General features: G+C 40.5%; 1 pseudogene across 1 annotated transcript; it reads left to right on the plus strand.

Moving 5' to 3' along the window:
* Positions 1-165: 165 nt before the first annotated feature.
* LOC308308455 (rac GTPase-activating protein 1-like) lies at positions 166-14,467 on the plus strand (annotated as a pseudogene). Its single transcript has 11 exons — positions 166-187; positions 3,260-3,450; positions 3,694-3,830; positions 3,963-4,032; positions 4,115-4,165; positions 4,256-4,330; positions 4,482-4,624; positions 5,381-5,532; positions 5,637-5,729; positions 6,200-6,400; positions 14,423-14,467. The product of its transcript is annotated as a rac GTPase-activating protein 1-like (transcript).
* Positions 14,468-16,025: the final 1,558 nt, after the last annotated feature.

Below are 16,025 nucleotides of genomic sequence, written 5' to 3' on the forward strand. Positions count from 1 at the left end.
AAATGTTTGAGAACCACTGGTTTAAACATCACTAGAAAGTAGGAAGCAAGATCAAATAAACTGACAGCTAGACTTTAGAAACAAGCCAACAACAAGGCCAAAAAACTGCAACCTGCGACTTTACAAAAGAGAAAACAAGACCAAAGTCGCTTATAATAAGCAGACATGGCATCACTGATTCCCGCACGTCCACTTCCTGTACATTAATGTCACGTGACCCATTGTCGTATATTGGTTGGTTAGATCAGATCGTGACGCAGTAGAAGCTATCGCACTGAAAAGCTGCAAAGGAGACCGGATTCTATTTAAAATCGCCCTGAAAAAACACTTTTACAGGCAGCAGCCGTTCGCAACTGGTAAAAACAAACATAGCTCAGTCCTACCCTCCCCTGACCCCTCTTTGTATTTACCTACTGTATGTTTTTATTTTTTGAGCGGTGGTTACACCGTCTCCTATACGTGGCCGTGTGTGTATGCGTGTGTGTGTGTGCGCGTGTGTGTCTGTATGTAGCCTGCAGGCCTGCAGTACCTTTTATGACCACACATGTTAAGGGAGGGGCACTGTTGTTCAGGCCAGGCCAGACCAGGCACACACACACACACGCTCACACACACACACACACACACACAGGGGGGAAGGGGGGGGGGGGGGGAAACCACCGCTCAGTTCACACGGGTGTGATTTTTTTAAATGTTTCCCCCTTTTTTCCTGACTATCTACTGCATAGTAGTAGTAGTACTGTGTTCTATCCGTTTGTCATTAAGTGTGCCTGCCATGCAATGGCAAAACACTTATTGCAGGGGTCTTCAACAGGGGGTCCGCGACCCCCAGGGGGTCCGCGGAGGTACTGCAGGGGGTCCGCGAAATTATTGCTTAAAAAAAAAAAAAAAAAAAAAAAAAAATCACATTTATGTTAAAAAATAAATCATGATTCTGTCCATTTTGAATAGCTTGAATACATGATTACTATGCAATTGACAGATTGTTGATATTATTGACATTGGTTCTCAGTTAATAAGTAGTATGTTTAGAAATGGTAGTGGTACGGCCCACCCTACTCGTTGTAACTTGTACATGTTTAAAATAAAAAATATGTCGTAGCCCCGACCCCCCCACCCTACGAGGTGGTAGGGGGTCCCTGCTCCATCTCCCCATCAGTTTGGGGGTCCCCGGCCTGAAAACGTTGAAGACCCCTGACTTATTGTAATCCGCCATACTTAATTAGGGTAGTTAATGATCCCACAAATTTGGTGCGCTAATAACTGCCGCACAATTTACGCCACCGCCGCAATATATACATCAAAACGTGCGGCTCGGCCGGGAATGGTGTGCTATTACTTTTCTAAGAGAAAAGTTGTATCGTTTAATTGATATTAATTTATTAGTGAATTAATTTTACCCATTGACTTATAATGGGAATCGCAAAAACTCACATTCAATATTTTTTTTCTCGCAAACCATAGGGGCTACAGTTTCAAAACTTGGAGAGGAGATTTATAATGATATCAAGGATTAAATAAAAAATAATTTCGTCAGTTGGCCACATGGTGGCGCTATAACAGTCCACTTTACCTTTCGGCCTGTAACTCTTGAACCGTGGGTCGGAAAATTAAAATTCCTTTTTCCCTGGATTCCTTGGGTCATGACGCATCTCCTCATATAGGCCACGCCCATTTGCGTCAGGATAGATTTTCCGCCATTTTGAATTTTCTTCAAAACACACTTTTTGCTCCTTTTCCTACATATTTTCTCCAAATGTCACAAAAATCGATACACACGATCTATGGACTCATGCGATAAACATATTTAAACGATATTTTGATAGTCCATACCGTTCTTCCGTAACAGGGTTCCAAAGTTAGCGGGAGGAGCCCGTTTTGTAAGAAGTAGCCATAAATCACAAACAAAACATCCAGTCAACACCAAATTTTAACCACAAGTGGGAGGCGCTATACTGAACATATACCCAAAAGCATTTCCACTTCGACCCATAGGGGGCACCACAAACGCGCAAAACGTAACCGTTTCATGCCAAAACGTGTTTTTCAGGGGGAACGACCCTCTCAAAACGAAACACAAACGATCTCGGGAGCGACGGGACAACGTAATCGCCTTGCGGAACTTGTGGGAGGAGCCTATTTCTTAAGAACAAGAAACCATATTGCTAATGCTAACACATGCTAATGTTAACAAATGCTAATGCTAACAAAGATGCTAATGTTAACACATACAAGGTTGCACACACTTAGCGAGCTGCAGGCACACTTAAAATTTCTTCGAAATTTTCTTTTCTAGTTCAATGTTATATGAGAGAATACCAGTAGAGTCGCCGAAATGAAGCTCGCCGAGAAACGGGGGGTGCGTTCGGAAATGCACACCGGGTGGGGCAACGGTGCGCTTTTTCAGTCTGAACTCTGAAGGTAAACTTTCTGAAAAGCAGCAGTTGCTAACCTAACGTTGCTATTGATGTTTATAAACTAGGGTAAATTATAATAGAATATTAGAATATTAATTCATGTTGATACTGAAGAAGGCATACTGTGATTGTGTGTCCTACTTTACATGTTTGTTGTTGCTAGCATTAACATTTATGATACTGTGAGATTAAGACTATAACCATAATTTACCCTAGTTTATAAACATCAATAGCAACATTAGGTTAGCAACTGCTGCTTTTCAGAAAGTTTACCTTCAGAGTTCAGGCTGAAAAAGCGCACCGTTGCCACACCCGGTGTGCATTTCCGAACGCACCCCCCGTTTCTCGGCGAGCTTCATTTCGGCGACTCTACCTGTTACCTATATGAGATACTTCAATGGTTTCCTATGGAAGTAAGTATTTTCTAGGATCTCCTTTTAGTAGACCTTGTACCAGTGAACTGTACCATCATGAAACTGTACTTTTTCCTATGCAAACTTCTAATAAAGTCTTCAATCAATCAATCAATATGTTCTTCATAGGGGGGAGCTTTTATATCTGCTATTTTTCAATGGCTAAAGTATAAAATAATGAAGACTTGTACAATTTTTAGTTACTTGGACAATCTACAAGCTCACAATATGTTGCATCTGCTATTTTCAAAAGATTTAAAAACGTGTGAAATGGGACATTCTGTGTAATGAGTACTTTCTACTTTTGATACTTTAAATACATTTTTATACCAATACTTTGAATTCTGGACTTAGTATTTCTACATTGCAGTATTGATACTTTTGCTCAAGTAAAAAATGTGTACTTTTTCCACCACTGCCTCTCCCCAGACTTCATTCAGATGGTGTTGAACTTTGAAGAGTGCTGTAAGAAGTGTTTGAAAGTAGAGCAGGACCTGGGCTCCTGCAAGGATGTCCTGGCTCAAGTCCAGAGCCGAGCAGCACTAGAGGTCAAACTAAAACCGCGACGAAGTTGATGTTCAAATCCAACAACGACAGAAGGCCGAGACTGTGAGAAGCTGGTATGTTGGACTTGGACTCAAGTGTTCACTTTAGTTCAGTGGTTTTTAACCCTTTTCATAGTCCATTTGGTTTCATTTTACACTCTCACCTTCAGAGTTAAAGATCTATAAGGGTCCTTTACTCCTTTTGTTACCAACTCCATCGTTTAGCTGGGGACCACTGTTTGAAAACCACTGCTTTTAGTTTGATACGATTTTCTGCTACTAGGCATGGTGTTCTAGTAATCTTTTCTTATCATAAAGGATCGTCAGCTGCAGTTGATTCGGGATCTCCTCATCAAGGAGGGATCCTCAAACAGTATCAAGCTGAATGAAGAGCAACGCTCAGCACTGGCATTCCTAAACTCGCAGCCAGCACAGAACCTGAACACCAGCCGAAGGTAGATTTGACCCCCCACCTATAGTATTAGTTTTAAACCATACACAGACCATGTGAAGTCCTGATTGTCCTGCTGCTTAAAAATCTTCCATCGCATGATATTAACCCATATGATCTGGTTTGTTCTTCATAGGGTCACAAGAATCGATGAGTCTGCCTCCTTGTCAGACATCAGCTATGATGACTCAACGGATGACTCCCTTGTAAGCAAATTCTCATCTGTCAGTGTAAGAAGAAAGAATGCAGATTACCTTCCAGTTTGTCTTATCTGTATTCTGTTTACAGGATTGGGACTCTGTAGCGCGTACAGTGCGGCTCAAGAAACGACAAAAGTGGGTATGTTAACTAAAGTGTTGAATTGTCTTCCTAAATGTTAGAGATTTTGGGTCTGGCAGGTTTGTTGGAGGTTTATTCTCTCTTTTCTAGCGTTCTTCCAGACATGTTGATGGCTCTCCTATTGCCTCCAAAAGGTCTTGTTCTACAGGCAGAACATCAGACAGGGTATGTTGTGAATATCAATCTTGACAGAAATGCGTCAACATAGTATTGTTGTAATTACTAACTAAGAATTAATCAATTTAATCTATTATAGAAGTAATTGATATAAGTGAAAACAAGTGTAAATGTCAGAGTCTTCATTTATTGGCCTTAGGGAAATGAGTCACTTGTTGCCAAGACTGTTGTGACGATGCCTGCAAATGGTGGACCTGTTGAAGCAGTTTCTACTATCGAGACTGGGACCCTGTTCCCAAACCCTATTGGACTCGCAGCAGGAGAAAGACAGGTGTCAGGAGTGTTAGTAATATTAGTATTCGTAGTACATTAACCCATCGGGTTATGTACCGTACAGTATGTAGCAACATATTTGTTTTTGTAATTTTTGAATAGTATTTGAAGTTTTTCAGAAAACGTAGGTCAGGCCTAAAGTGCAAAGCATCAAATATATTGTGAAACAACTTGAACAATCCTGTCCTATGTTATAATGCTGCCACTGTAGCTTGTTACCTTTGTGTTATTTATTCAGTATTTGTGGTTAGAATGGTACAATTGGATTGTTATTCTCATAATGCATGAATGCACTCACTTACTCACTTCATTTAAAACTATTTCCCAACTGGATATTGGAATGAATAATATCTACTATGTTCCAGTCTTAACTAATATTCTGCTCTCCCATGTTCAAGCTGCAATGGAGTGGGACTCTGAATCTGTTACATCTGAGGACATCTTCAAACAGTCAAATAAACCAGAGATGAGAGCTGAGCCCAGCACTCCACAGAGCAACGGGGGAATCCGGGGAATGAGTTTGTCTCCATAAAGGTGGTAAGAAAATGTTTCAAAATACAGAGTAAATTAATGAATCATTTATTTTACAAACAAAGATTTCTGCGTAACAGCAGACAAATGTCATTATTTTGTGTGCCATGCCAAACAATGTTATTGAGAACTATGGTCTTTAACATTCAGTCAAATTCCACACATGGGATGGGAGGTGAAGCTACTCCCAGTCTTTTAATTGCTTTAATTTCACCACGTTTCTCGCTTCCACAGGTCAGCAAGGCAGAGCCGTGTTGTGTTCTCTGTGGCAAGAGGATCAAGTTTGGGAGGGTATTCCTGCAGACTCAGAGTCGTCAGCCACCCTGATTGCCATGAGCGCTGCCCTCTGCCATGCATGCCCAACCACACCTGTCAAGCTTAACGAGGTATGTTAGACTACTTTTATTTTGTGTGTGTGTGTTCTTCCCAAAGATAACATGATAATACGGTCCTGTTTTTTTTTTTTTTTTTTTTGCTATACTCTATACAGGGTACCCTTGCAGACTACAATATGTGTCACACAAATCACCCATGATTCCTGAATTGGTGCTCAGTGAGATTGAGCAAAAGGGGCCTAAAGGAGGTGGGTGATCCGGGTACACATTTCCATTCCTAAACCTGCCATTCCTATGCACTGCCATTCCTACGGAGGCAGTGACCACCTAAACCAAACCCTAACCCTAACCTCAGTAGGAATGGCAGTGGGTAGGAATGGCAGGTTTAGGAATGGAGAACTGCCCCCGAGTGATTCTACCCAAAGCGAAAGAGTGGTGCGAATTTGGATGCACATGAATCAAGTGTCAATAATAAAAGGCAGCATGCGCCAGAAGTAGTGGAGCCAATCAGTCAATTTGTCTGTCACAGTACAGCATAAGCCCTGAAGGACCATACCCAGAAACAGTCAGTGATGTGTGAACACACTTTTAGCTATGCTGTTAGCTACAGTAATGTTACCAATTTGATGGTATGAAGTCATAATGCCACAGTGTAGCCAGTAGCAGCCATGAACCCTTTTCACCCCGAACCAGTTTGATTGTGTTCCTTTGCTCTCAGACTGGATTGTACCGTCTGTCTGGTGCTGAGCGCACAGTGAAGGAGCTGAAGGAGAAATTCCTGCGTGGTAAGACCATTCCTCCCCTCAGCAAGGTGGACTATTTCCACACCATCACTGGCCTCCTCAAGGACTTCCTGAGAAACCTCAAGGAACCCATTGTCACTTTCCGCCTCAATCTGGCCTTCTCTGGGACGTTGCCTGTGTGGACTCACTGCAATCCACGTTTGACCTCTCTGTCTGTATTGACCCTCAATTGTTTTGTTAATAAATTCCTTGTTGAACACATTCTGCCTACAGTTGTTGATTCTCATTGGACCTGTGATACTGTGATGGACCTTCCAGCATTGAATACCCCAAATACTAAGAGCTTATTTCAGTATCGCTTTGCATCCTTAACTCAAGACTTTATTTGTTAATTACGTGAGTTTGTTCACGTCTGTCCTTTCTGGTAGTCTCCTGTGTTTGCCTTTTTTCCCCCCTTTATTTTGATGTTTTCTCCCATACATGATTATTGGCAGCCTGGTATTGAATATTATAATTTCTTTATAATATTTAGTTCTTATTTAGCTAAAACTAAAGAACTAAATAAAAACTAAGCCATGATGACTCAAACCAAGACAAAATGAGACAAATTTCGTCAACAAATACAATGTAGACTAAAATGTTAGCGAGGGACTCCAGTAGAACTAAATTAATTTTAGGTTTCGTTGCGCTTGGGTGTTTTCCTCTAAAAATAGACGATCTATGAGCTCTGCGACGTGTTGTGAGCTTGTAGATCGTCTATTTTCAGCCTGCGACCAAGTATAAAATCAGCCATTACGACACCATCAAGGCCTGCAAAAATAAGAATTTGTCGACAAAATCAACTGTCAGATTTAGTTGAATAAAATCGTATGATATTTAGTCGACTAAAACTAGTCTACAACTAAAACTTTACGGATGTCTAAGATGAGACTAAAGCTAAATTACATTTTATTCAAAAGACTATGACTAAATAACTAAATCAAAATATGTTGTCAAAATCAACACTATAATGCAAGAACTGAATTTGAGATTAAATGTGAACACTAGGAGGTGCCATTGCCAAACCTGAGACCACAAATGACACCCCTCCTCTCTTCCCCTATGGTCTTGTTCAGAGACTGGTACCACCTGCTTTGACTTCTTTTGGTGGTCTGTACAGGGGCATTATGCTACTTAAGTGTCCCCAATAAAGAAGTATATAAAAATGAAATTAAGATGTCATTGTTCCAGTCTAGCCGGGTGGATGAAGTCTGGCAACGCAAGGCTAGTTCCAGTCTGTACATGCACATTAGTATACTGTAAAGTTGTGTAAACCTCATCCCTCAAATAGCCTGATAAGAATCTAATAATACAGGGTTATTGCCTATTATTATTCAGTATAAAAGTTGTATTACAAAAGCATTTAGTAATACTTCTATTAACTTTATGAACTTAAATAATTGAACATTAAGAAAATAGAACAATTTAATTCAATGTACTGTAAATGCATCGTGAATAGTCAGATGTTTTGAATTGGAACTGCTGAAATCAATAATAAATGATGTCAGTAAACTCAGTATTGAGATATTGACTAAAAAATATTGACAAAAAAATTGTGGAATCTATGAAACCACACAATCGCCACCACAGCTATGTCATATAAGTTCCACTTTTAATTCACAATGAAAACTCAATTTTCACGTATTTTGTTCCATTAATGTTAGATTACTATTAAAATATTGCTAATTATTTGGGGACCAACAATATCCTTATCGTCCACCAGTGGGCCCGACTCACTGCGTGCCAAACATGAGTGTGAATATTCTCACAAATGTTTTTGTCTTTACTTAAAGGTAGGGTAATAGGCCTATGTGATTTCATAATAACAAAATGGGTCTATGTTCTGATAGTACTTCAGTACTTTAGTTTTAGAGTGTTTGGTCCATATTTGGACTTCAGCCTTATCTCCTGTGGAGAAACAACTCAAACTGTTTCAGTTTTGATGGAGGAGTGTGAATGGTCAAGTGGGGGCGGGCCTTACGTGCACCAAGGCCTGCCCCCGCTTGATCATGGAGGAAGGCATGTCACCTACATGAAAACTGAAACTTGAATTAAATCACTTATCCTACATTACCTGACAGTCGATTATCTCCCGATTAGGGAGTCTTACTGGTAACATATTTCAACATTGTTACACTGAAGTTAGTAAATACATGTGCTGCTCAAGGTTTCTTATTTCAGAGCCTCCCTTGCCTTAACAGCCTTAGCCAAGTAGACTTTACGAAGAAAGAAAACAACTCCTGTACCTGGATAATGACTAATTTATTTTCATTTACTTTGAACAAATCAGTAGCTCAAGGTGGTTGTGTTTGGAAGCGTATAGATTAAAGTTCATTTTCTGGCTTGCCTGTGATTTGTTCTGTGAAATTAAATTGCACCCCCGCTCCCCCACCCCACAACACACCCCCTTTTTGTTCATTAGTTGCCTAGCGACTGTAGTAGAATTATTCCCAAATAGTGGAGGCTGTATAAATATTTTGTGTGATACGCTAGGGTCTCAGGAACACTCTATAGTGCTTCCTCACTGTCAAGTTATAAGCCCGGTCTGTGGTGCATTTCTTTCATTAAGCAGTGATTCATTTTGTATAATTAGTATTTTGAGCATGGAAGGCTAATTGAGATGTTCGCAGGCCAAGGCAAGCCTATATGTGTGTGTTCGGATCGGTACCAAAGGGCAGTGTTCTAATTGAGTGCAGTGGAGTAAAGTAACTAAGTACATTCACTTAAGTACTGTACTGTACTTTACTTAAGTATTTCCAATTTACAATACTTTTACTTCTACTCTCACTACATCTAGGATCCCCATTTTGTACTTTTACTCCACTACAATTATTTGAAAGCTTGATACTAGTTACTTTGCAAATATCAATTATAGTATTATAAATACTCTCTCTCTCTCTCACACACACACACACACACACACACACACACACACACACACACACACACACACACACACAGAGATGTGTGCATTTATAGATATTTCAGTAAAATGTTAACGTTTTGTTTTCACCCTTTAAAAGCAGTGAGAATGTGCAACTTTGCAAGTAAGTGCTTAACACACATCAATTTGTCCAAAATAAGACAAAGTAGCTGACTTCAATATACTGAGATGTACAGTTGAGTTGACACAGTGCATGTGTTCGTTCACATACTGTAGGCCTACAGTATGTACGCTATACAGTATAGCGTACACAATAGTAAGACGCCTCGGGGCGACAAGCGACCTTGTCTTGGCCGTCTGGCCAGTGATATATATCGGACCAGTTACCCATATACTCCTGGTACCCATATATGGAGATCAATGTAGGCTACTATTTATGGAGATATGCTGTGAAACCCCAAACATGCTTATGTGAAAATCTTATGACGTCTATCACATCTGACATCATACATACAATCCCTTTTATGCCCATACATAGAGATCCCTGTCTGAACCAGCCACACAGATCTGGGCTGTCTTCCTCCATATATGGGCATTCCCATGAAGTCCTGTTAGATATGGGCTTAATATTGATGACATCAGGGATCTCCATATGGGCATAAATGGGATTCTGTTAAGAGTGGTTCTCATGACATCACAACATACAATACCTTTCATGCCCATACATGGAGATCCCTGTCTGAACCAGCCACACCACTGTGATGTCACCTGTTTATGCCCATATATGTAGATCCCTGCTCTGAGACATCACTGTGATGTCACCTGTGATGTCATAGTGATGTGTCAGGGGAACCACAGTTTCAGGTGTTATCCCTGCTCTGAGTATCTGACATCACTGTAATATCACCTATGATGTCACAGTGATGTGTCAGGGGAACCACAGTGTCAGGCGTTAACCGTCCAGACGGATACGGTCAAGATGTGGCAGTTCTGACAGTAAAACTTTGACAACCTGCACAAAGCTTCCTCTGTCGACTCACTGTTGCACATCATTGCTGCAGATGAAGTTGTCCATGTAGTCAAGTTGCTTGTGTAATTTCGTTCAATTTTTTGGGGGATTATGAAAACTATATATTTTAGGAAACCTCAGAGTATAACAAATCAGAAAAAAAGATTCCATTTGCAAAATCCATAGGGGAATTTTTGACAGCTGCTGAAAGTGTGTCTCATTCACTTACTATACACTATAAAGGATACCCCCAAAAAATCTGCTTTAAGCATGTGAGGGGTCAAACTAGGGTTTTTTAATGATTCTGAATCCAATGCAAGCATTTGTTTTGCATGAAAAACATTCCTTGGGCTAAGTAAAAACAGCCCCCACGAAACTCTGAAAAGTGATGACTATTCATCCATTTTTAGCCCAAGGAATGTTTTTCATATACTCATATTTTAGATAGTCATTAGAGAAAAGAAAAGATGAGTGTTAAAATGTTTTCATTTAATTCTTTCTATCATTTTTGTGATTTTAACGATTTCGATTTGCATGCGCAAGTGGCTAAATATGTATTTTTAGACACAATAAGCCCATTTCCAAGATGGACTGCAATCTTTCATGGTCAGATGTGACTTATGGGGGCTGGTGTAAATAGTAATAAAGAAATTACCGGAAATTGTGTCTAAAAATACATATTTAGCCTCTTGTAAGCATGCCCGGTCTATTTTGGATTCAAATTGAATAACCCAATTATACTAAGATCCCCTGACCATGCCCCCATCCACTGAAATCAAAATTGTAAAATCGCTAAAACAATAGAAAGAAAGAAATGAAAACATTTTAATACTCATCTTCTCTTTTCTCTAATGACTATCTAAAATATGAACCCTTGTTGTAAAAACGTTGTCCTTTAAGTACAATTTTGATGTAGTGTACTTTCTTTCAATGCTGTACTATACCACTACATCTCAGAGGCACTTTAAGTTGTCCAAGTAAAGTAGCAAAGACTATCCACCTGTTTCCGCGAGGATTTACTGTAGCATTATCTGTGGGACACTTCCAGTTAACAGCAGACACACAAGCTCGCGTCGCAGTTGCAACCGTTGTGAGCTTGTAGATCATTCTCGGCTGCGACACCGGAAACTACCGCACAACTTCTGCGCAATGCACGACCGGACGTGGGAAAGTTGTGGATAGGTTTTCATGTTCCCTCTTTCAGTGAAGTGAAACAGGAGATTCTCTGTCAGGCCCCCTCGCTGTCATTATGGAATGACCTTGTCACCAAACAACTGGCAAGAACATTGAATTATGTCACAGCATGGCACCGTCCTTAATGCTGCCATTATCATTATTAATGGGACATGACACAAGTCATTGCCATGCATAACACACTACCCACCATCAACAGGGAATGGCTGTTATAGCGCGCTGGTGTTCTTCATTCGCAGGTGTTGAAAATACATTATCTTTTATTTTTATGGGTAGGCCTACCTCTGGCTGCAACTAACCATTATTTTCAATTTGCTTACATTGTAAAATGATGTCCTGCACAACAGAATAGTGGCAGTGGAGTATCAATACTGCAATATAGAATATAGAAATAACAGAATAGAAATGGTCTGTTACAAATAAAAGTCTGGAACTATCACTTGATTAAAAGTACAAAAGTATTGGTATCAAAATGTACTTAAAGTATAAGTTTACCAGTCTGCCTAGTCCTATTTCAAGTTTTCACACATATAAACATCTTAAATATTAAATATCTAAATACAGAATCTAGCAACATAAAAATTGTCTGTGGCGCTCACAAATTCCTAAGTAGACGTTAAAACGACCCCAAACATGTTTGAAATGCAAAATCCCTTTAATCATCTTCCACGAGGTTTAAACTAACAGTCAGATAAAAAGCTGTTAAGAGGGAGGCCGTCTGAGACCCGTTCCCCCTTTTTCCGTTCGCCCAGGCGAGCACAACAATCCCGAAACAAGTGTAGCAACAACAGGACAGGGATGAAATACTAGCACCAAGACATCTGCCCCCCATCACAACCTCCCTCTCAGTCCATCTATCTCACTCACCAGCCTGGGCTGTGGCCCATGGATCTCCCTGATTGAATTCCCCCTGTCCCCAAGTGATCTGACTGGGGGCTGCCTATCCCAAAGTGATCCGGGGGTGTCAGCTATACTGTAGACCTTCTGGCTAATAATTTGAGGGAGGGCGAGCTCTTAGGCCGTCCCATAATTTGTAGACCTGGACTCCTATAGTAGTGTGTATTGTTGAGTACAGATTACAGATTTTTTAATATTATACTTTTTAGACTGATTATAGGTTGAGGTTCCACAGTGCCCATAGCCATGCAATTAACAGCTCACCTGTCAGAATAAGCCCCCAAGAGACAGTGTGGGCAGTAGCATGATCAGGCCACGCTCTGATCAGCCTAGGTCAGGTCGCCTGGAGGAGGGGGTCTGGAGGAGCTGTTGTAAGACTCGAAACACCCAGTGACTCCAGGAAACAACACTGTTTATGTTAAGTCAATAGATGTACTTGGTTCACCTATTACTATGCATTTGATGTAGGCCTATTACTTTGTGTTTACCTTGCTTACTGTAAGTCATTCTGTATTACCGTAACTCATTGCCACGAATTAAAGCGTTTTTCATCAACCTGAATATACTGCGTTGCTCCACAGGAGCCCGCAAAAGACTAGAATCGGAAAATAATCCTGGTCCATACACCACCAACCATTTGAGAGATGGAGGCTCTCGCGTCAACCTCGCTTTCCACCATATCGCCTCATAGAAATGTGCTATGTTTTTTTCCATTGTCTATTGTCCAATAGGGATTCTATTAGTGTGTCCATATATGGAGGTCGGCTTCATATATGGAGATCTAGGTGATGATCCAGTTGTCTCCATAATGGATATCCAGGCTTTGATCTTTGATGAGGTGATGTTACGTGATGTCACAATGTCAACAAAAATGAGGCGTTACGAGAACTTACGACTCTACGACTCTATGGACAACATGTTCCGGTTTTCATAGTTAACTGCGACCTACGGTTGCAATAAACCTGACAGCAACTGCAGACTAAAAATCAAGGTGAAAATCTAAGTGAGAATATTATTTCCAGCATCACTAACTGTCTGAAATATTGGTGTCAGTTGAATATTGTGAGTTGCCATGAAGTGAAATAAACACTGCGGTTTCATTATTTGTTTTCTTCTCATTCTTAAAGACTTGACAAGGTCATCATCATTATTGTCTTTAGTCTTCCACCGCAGACCACACTCTGTGTGCGTGGGTGCGTTCAAGCGTGCAATAAAGCCGTACAATGTCTGTGTGAGTGCGTTCACAAGCGTGCGATGAAGGTGTGCGTGTCTGTGTGCGTGCTGTGGGTGTGTTCACAAATGCACAATGAAGGTATGAATGTTTATTTGACAAACAAACAGCGTGGGTTCACGTGATTGATCACACACCGAAACACTTGTTATGCAAAGCATTTAATAAAGCGCCAGTATTGGGACGATCGATAAACCATTCTTTATGGCCGGCGCTTAAGAAAATCCGCTCTCAGGGAGAGACAATGTGCGGTGGCTCACCATGATTTATGTACTTAAGGGGTCAAAATTAATTTACTGATGTGAATGTGGGAGTGCATGGGAAACACCAAAGCAATAAAATGGTGCGGGGGAACTATTATGTATAAGCCTACTCGGATTCCTGTGGCTAATGGATCCAATAAACAAAACCAATAAACATCAAGAAAAGTGTACTCCTCTGAGCCAAAACATTTGAGTGACATTGTGGCCTTTACTCCAGTGCCAGTGTGCCACCCTTTGGACTAAATTAAATGTCAACTTTGTGCACAAGATATAACTGGCAGATTGCAGGATAAATCCTAACTGCCTCAAAAACTTTGTGGCTAGAGGGGCTTTTAGGCTAATTCGCAGTGGTGTAAAGTTTACACCACTGTGACTTAGCCTAAAAGCCCCTCTACCCTGTACATGTACTCAAGTTGTTGTTATTGTTGTTTTGTTTTTTACTTTACAATTTTCAATACTTTTACTTCTGCCCCACTACTTCTGCCCCACCCCACTACATCTCAGGGGCAAATATTGTACTTTTTACTGCACACAATTATATGCCCTGGTGTAGATATTGATTCTACATTGCAGTGTTGATGCTTCTACTTAAGTAAAATGTGAGTACGTTTTCCACCAATCTTTCATTTAGAAAACAATCCCCCTTGTACAACACATTCTCTTTTGGTTCCTCTCTTTCAGCGGAACCCATTTAGCAAAGACCAAAGCTGTGCTGCTACAGTGTGATAGAATACTTTAATAACTGCTGTGCAGTATATCACACATATTGGCAGAGCAACGGGATAATTGCAGTATATTGCTCACCATATGTTAGCGTGTAACTGGATGAATTCAGTGTTGCGGTTTAAAGCAGTATCATAAAAGCCACACATTTGCGTGATTGTGTCATGAGTCTTCAAAGACAAATGGAGGCCAAAGGGAAATGCATTGTCTTCAAATGGTATGATAACTAATTCAAAAAGATTACAATTCATTGTATGAAAGCTCTGGCCACGACACTGTGTGGCTATAAAAATGCTTTCAACTTCATTGCAAGGGAGCATACATTATAAAATCCCTGGTTATAAAGCATATGGGTAGGATTTGTCAAGCATGAACGCTCTTATTTGAACAACATCCAGCTTTGCAATGTGTCACGCTCTGTTACTGTTTTGCATGCTTGAGCTGCTGTCTTATACGATACAACAAATACTTAACTCATGGCACTAGATCTTACACACACAAAATGCACTTCTTTGCACAACGACAACACAACTTTGCGACGCGTTGTAAGATCTAGATCCTACACTCAAAATGCACTTAGGTTAGGTTTAAGGTTAGGTTTAGGCATAGTTTACTGAGGTTAGGGTTAAGGTCAGGTTTAGGCATAGTTTTAGGGTTAAGGTTATGTTTAGGCATAGTTTTACTGAGGTTAGGGTTAGGGTTAGGTTTAGGTGGCCGGACCAACGATTCACCTCCATTATCCCACTCACCCCACCCCTGGGTGGCCTGTACGAGTTAATTATTTTCCCCTTTCCGGACGGAGGGCCAAAAGCAGATGAAATGGACTGGCATGTTGCCTTTTTTTTTACAGGAATAATAAAATGTGAATGGTATTCACATCTGACTGTGATATGTGGCTCCGAAAAAGGCCGTATTGAAAAGGCAGCATTGAAGTGACTGTATAGCAGCCATTGGAGTGGAATAGATTGTCCTCAATAATTTGCTTTCCTTCTGAGCCGGGCATTATAACAGTCAGGGCTGCATGCCTTATCACCATGTGGCTTTTCTGTACCCGACACACTCTGCAAAGTGCCTTTCACACATAGGGGCCTTGACAGAAATCACCCGATGTGAATATAGTAATACTGTATATAATATATTAGTTGTAAATTACATAGTGTGTTTGTTTACATGGCTGTCATGCTGGATACGGCATAACATCCGAGAAGTGTCTTTGATTAGAGAGTGGTCTGATAGAGCGGAATGGTCATTATCAAGAAATGCCACACCGCTGAATTCCGCGATGAGGCATTCAACCAAGCTGTGTAATACATTGCATTAAAGGGATATTTCACTTTCAAAAACACTTTGTCATTTTATCGCGTAATCAGGCTTTTATGAAAACCCTGAACAGATTTTAATATGCTTCATTCAATATTTAGATATTTGATGTAAATGTTATCAGGAGGCTTGATCCAGAGCCACTCCCCATGCACACCCATTGTAACTTCAAACTCCATTTTAACCATGATAGCACATTATTTTTTCTGTTGACTCATACTACCCTCCTAATACATGAGCA

This window comes from Nannobrachium achirus, assembly GCF_963921795.1.
Source record: "Nannobrachium achirus genome assembly, chromosome: 23".
Classification (NCBI taxonomy): domain Eukaryota; kingdom Metazoa; phylum Chordata; class Actinopteri; order Myctophiformes; family Myctophidae; genus Nannobrachium; species Nannobrachium achirus.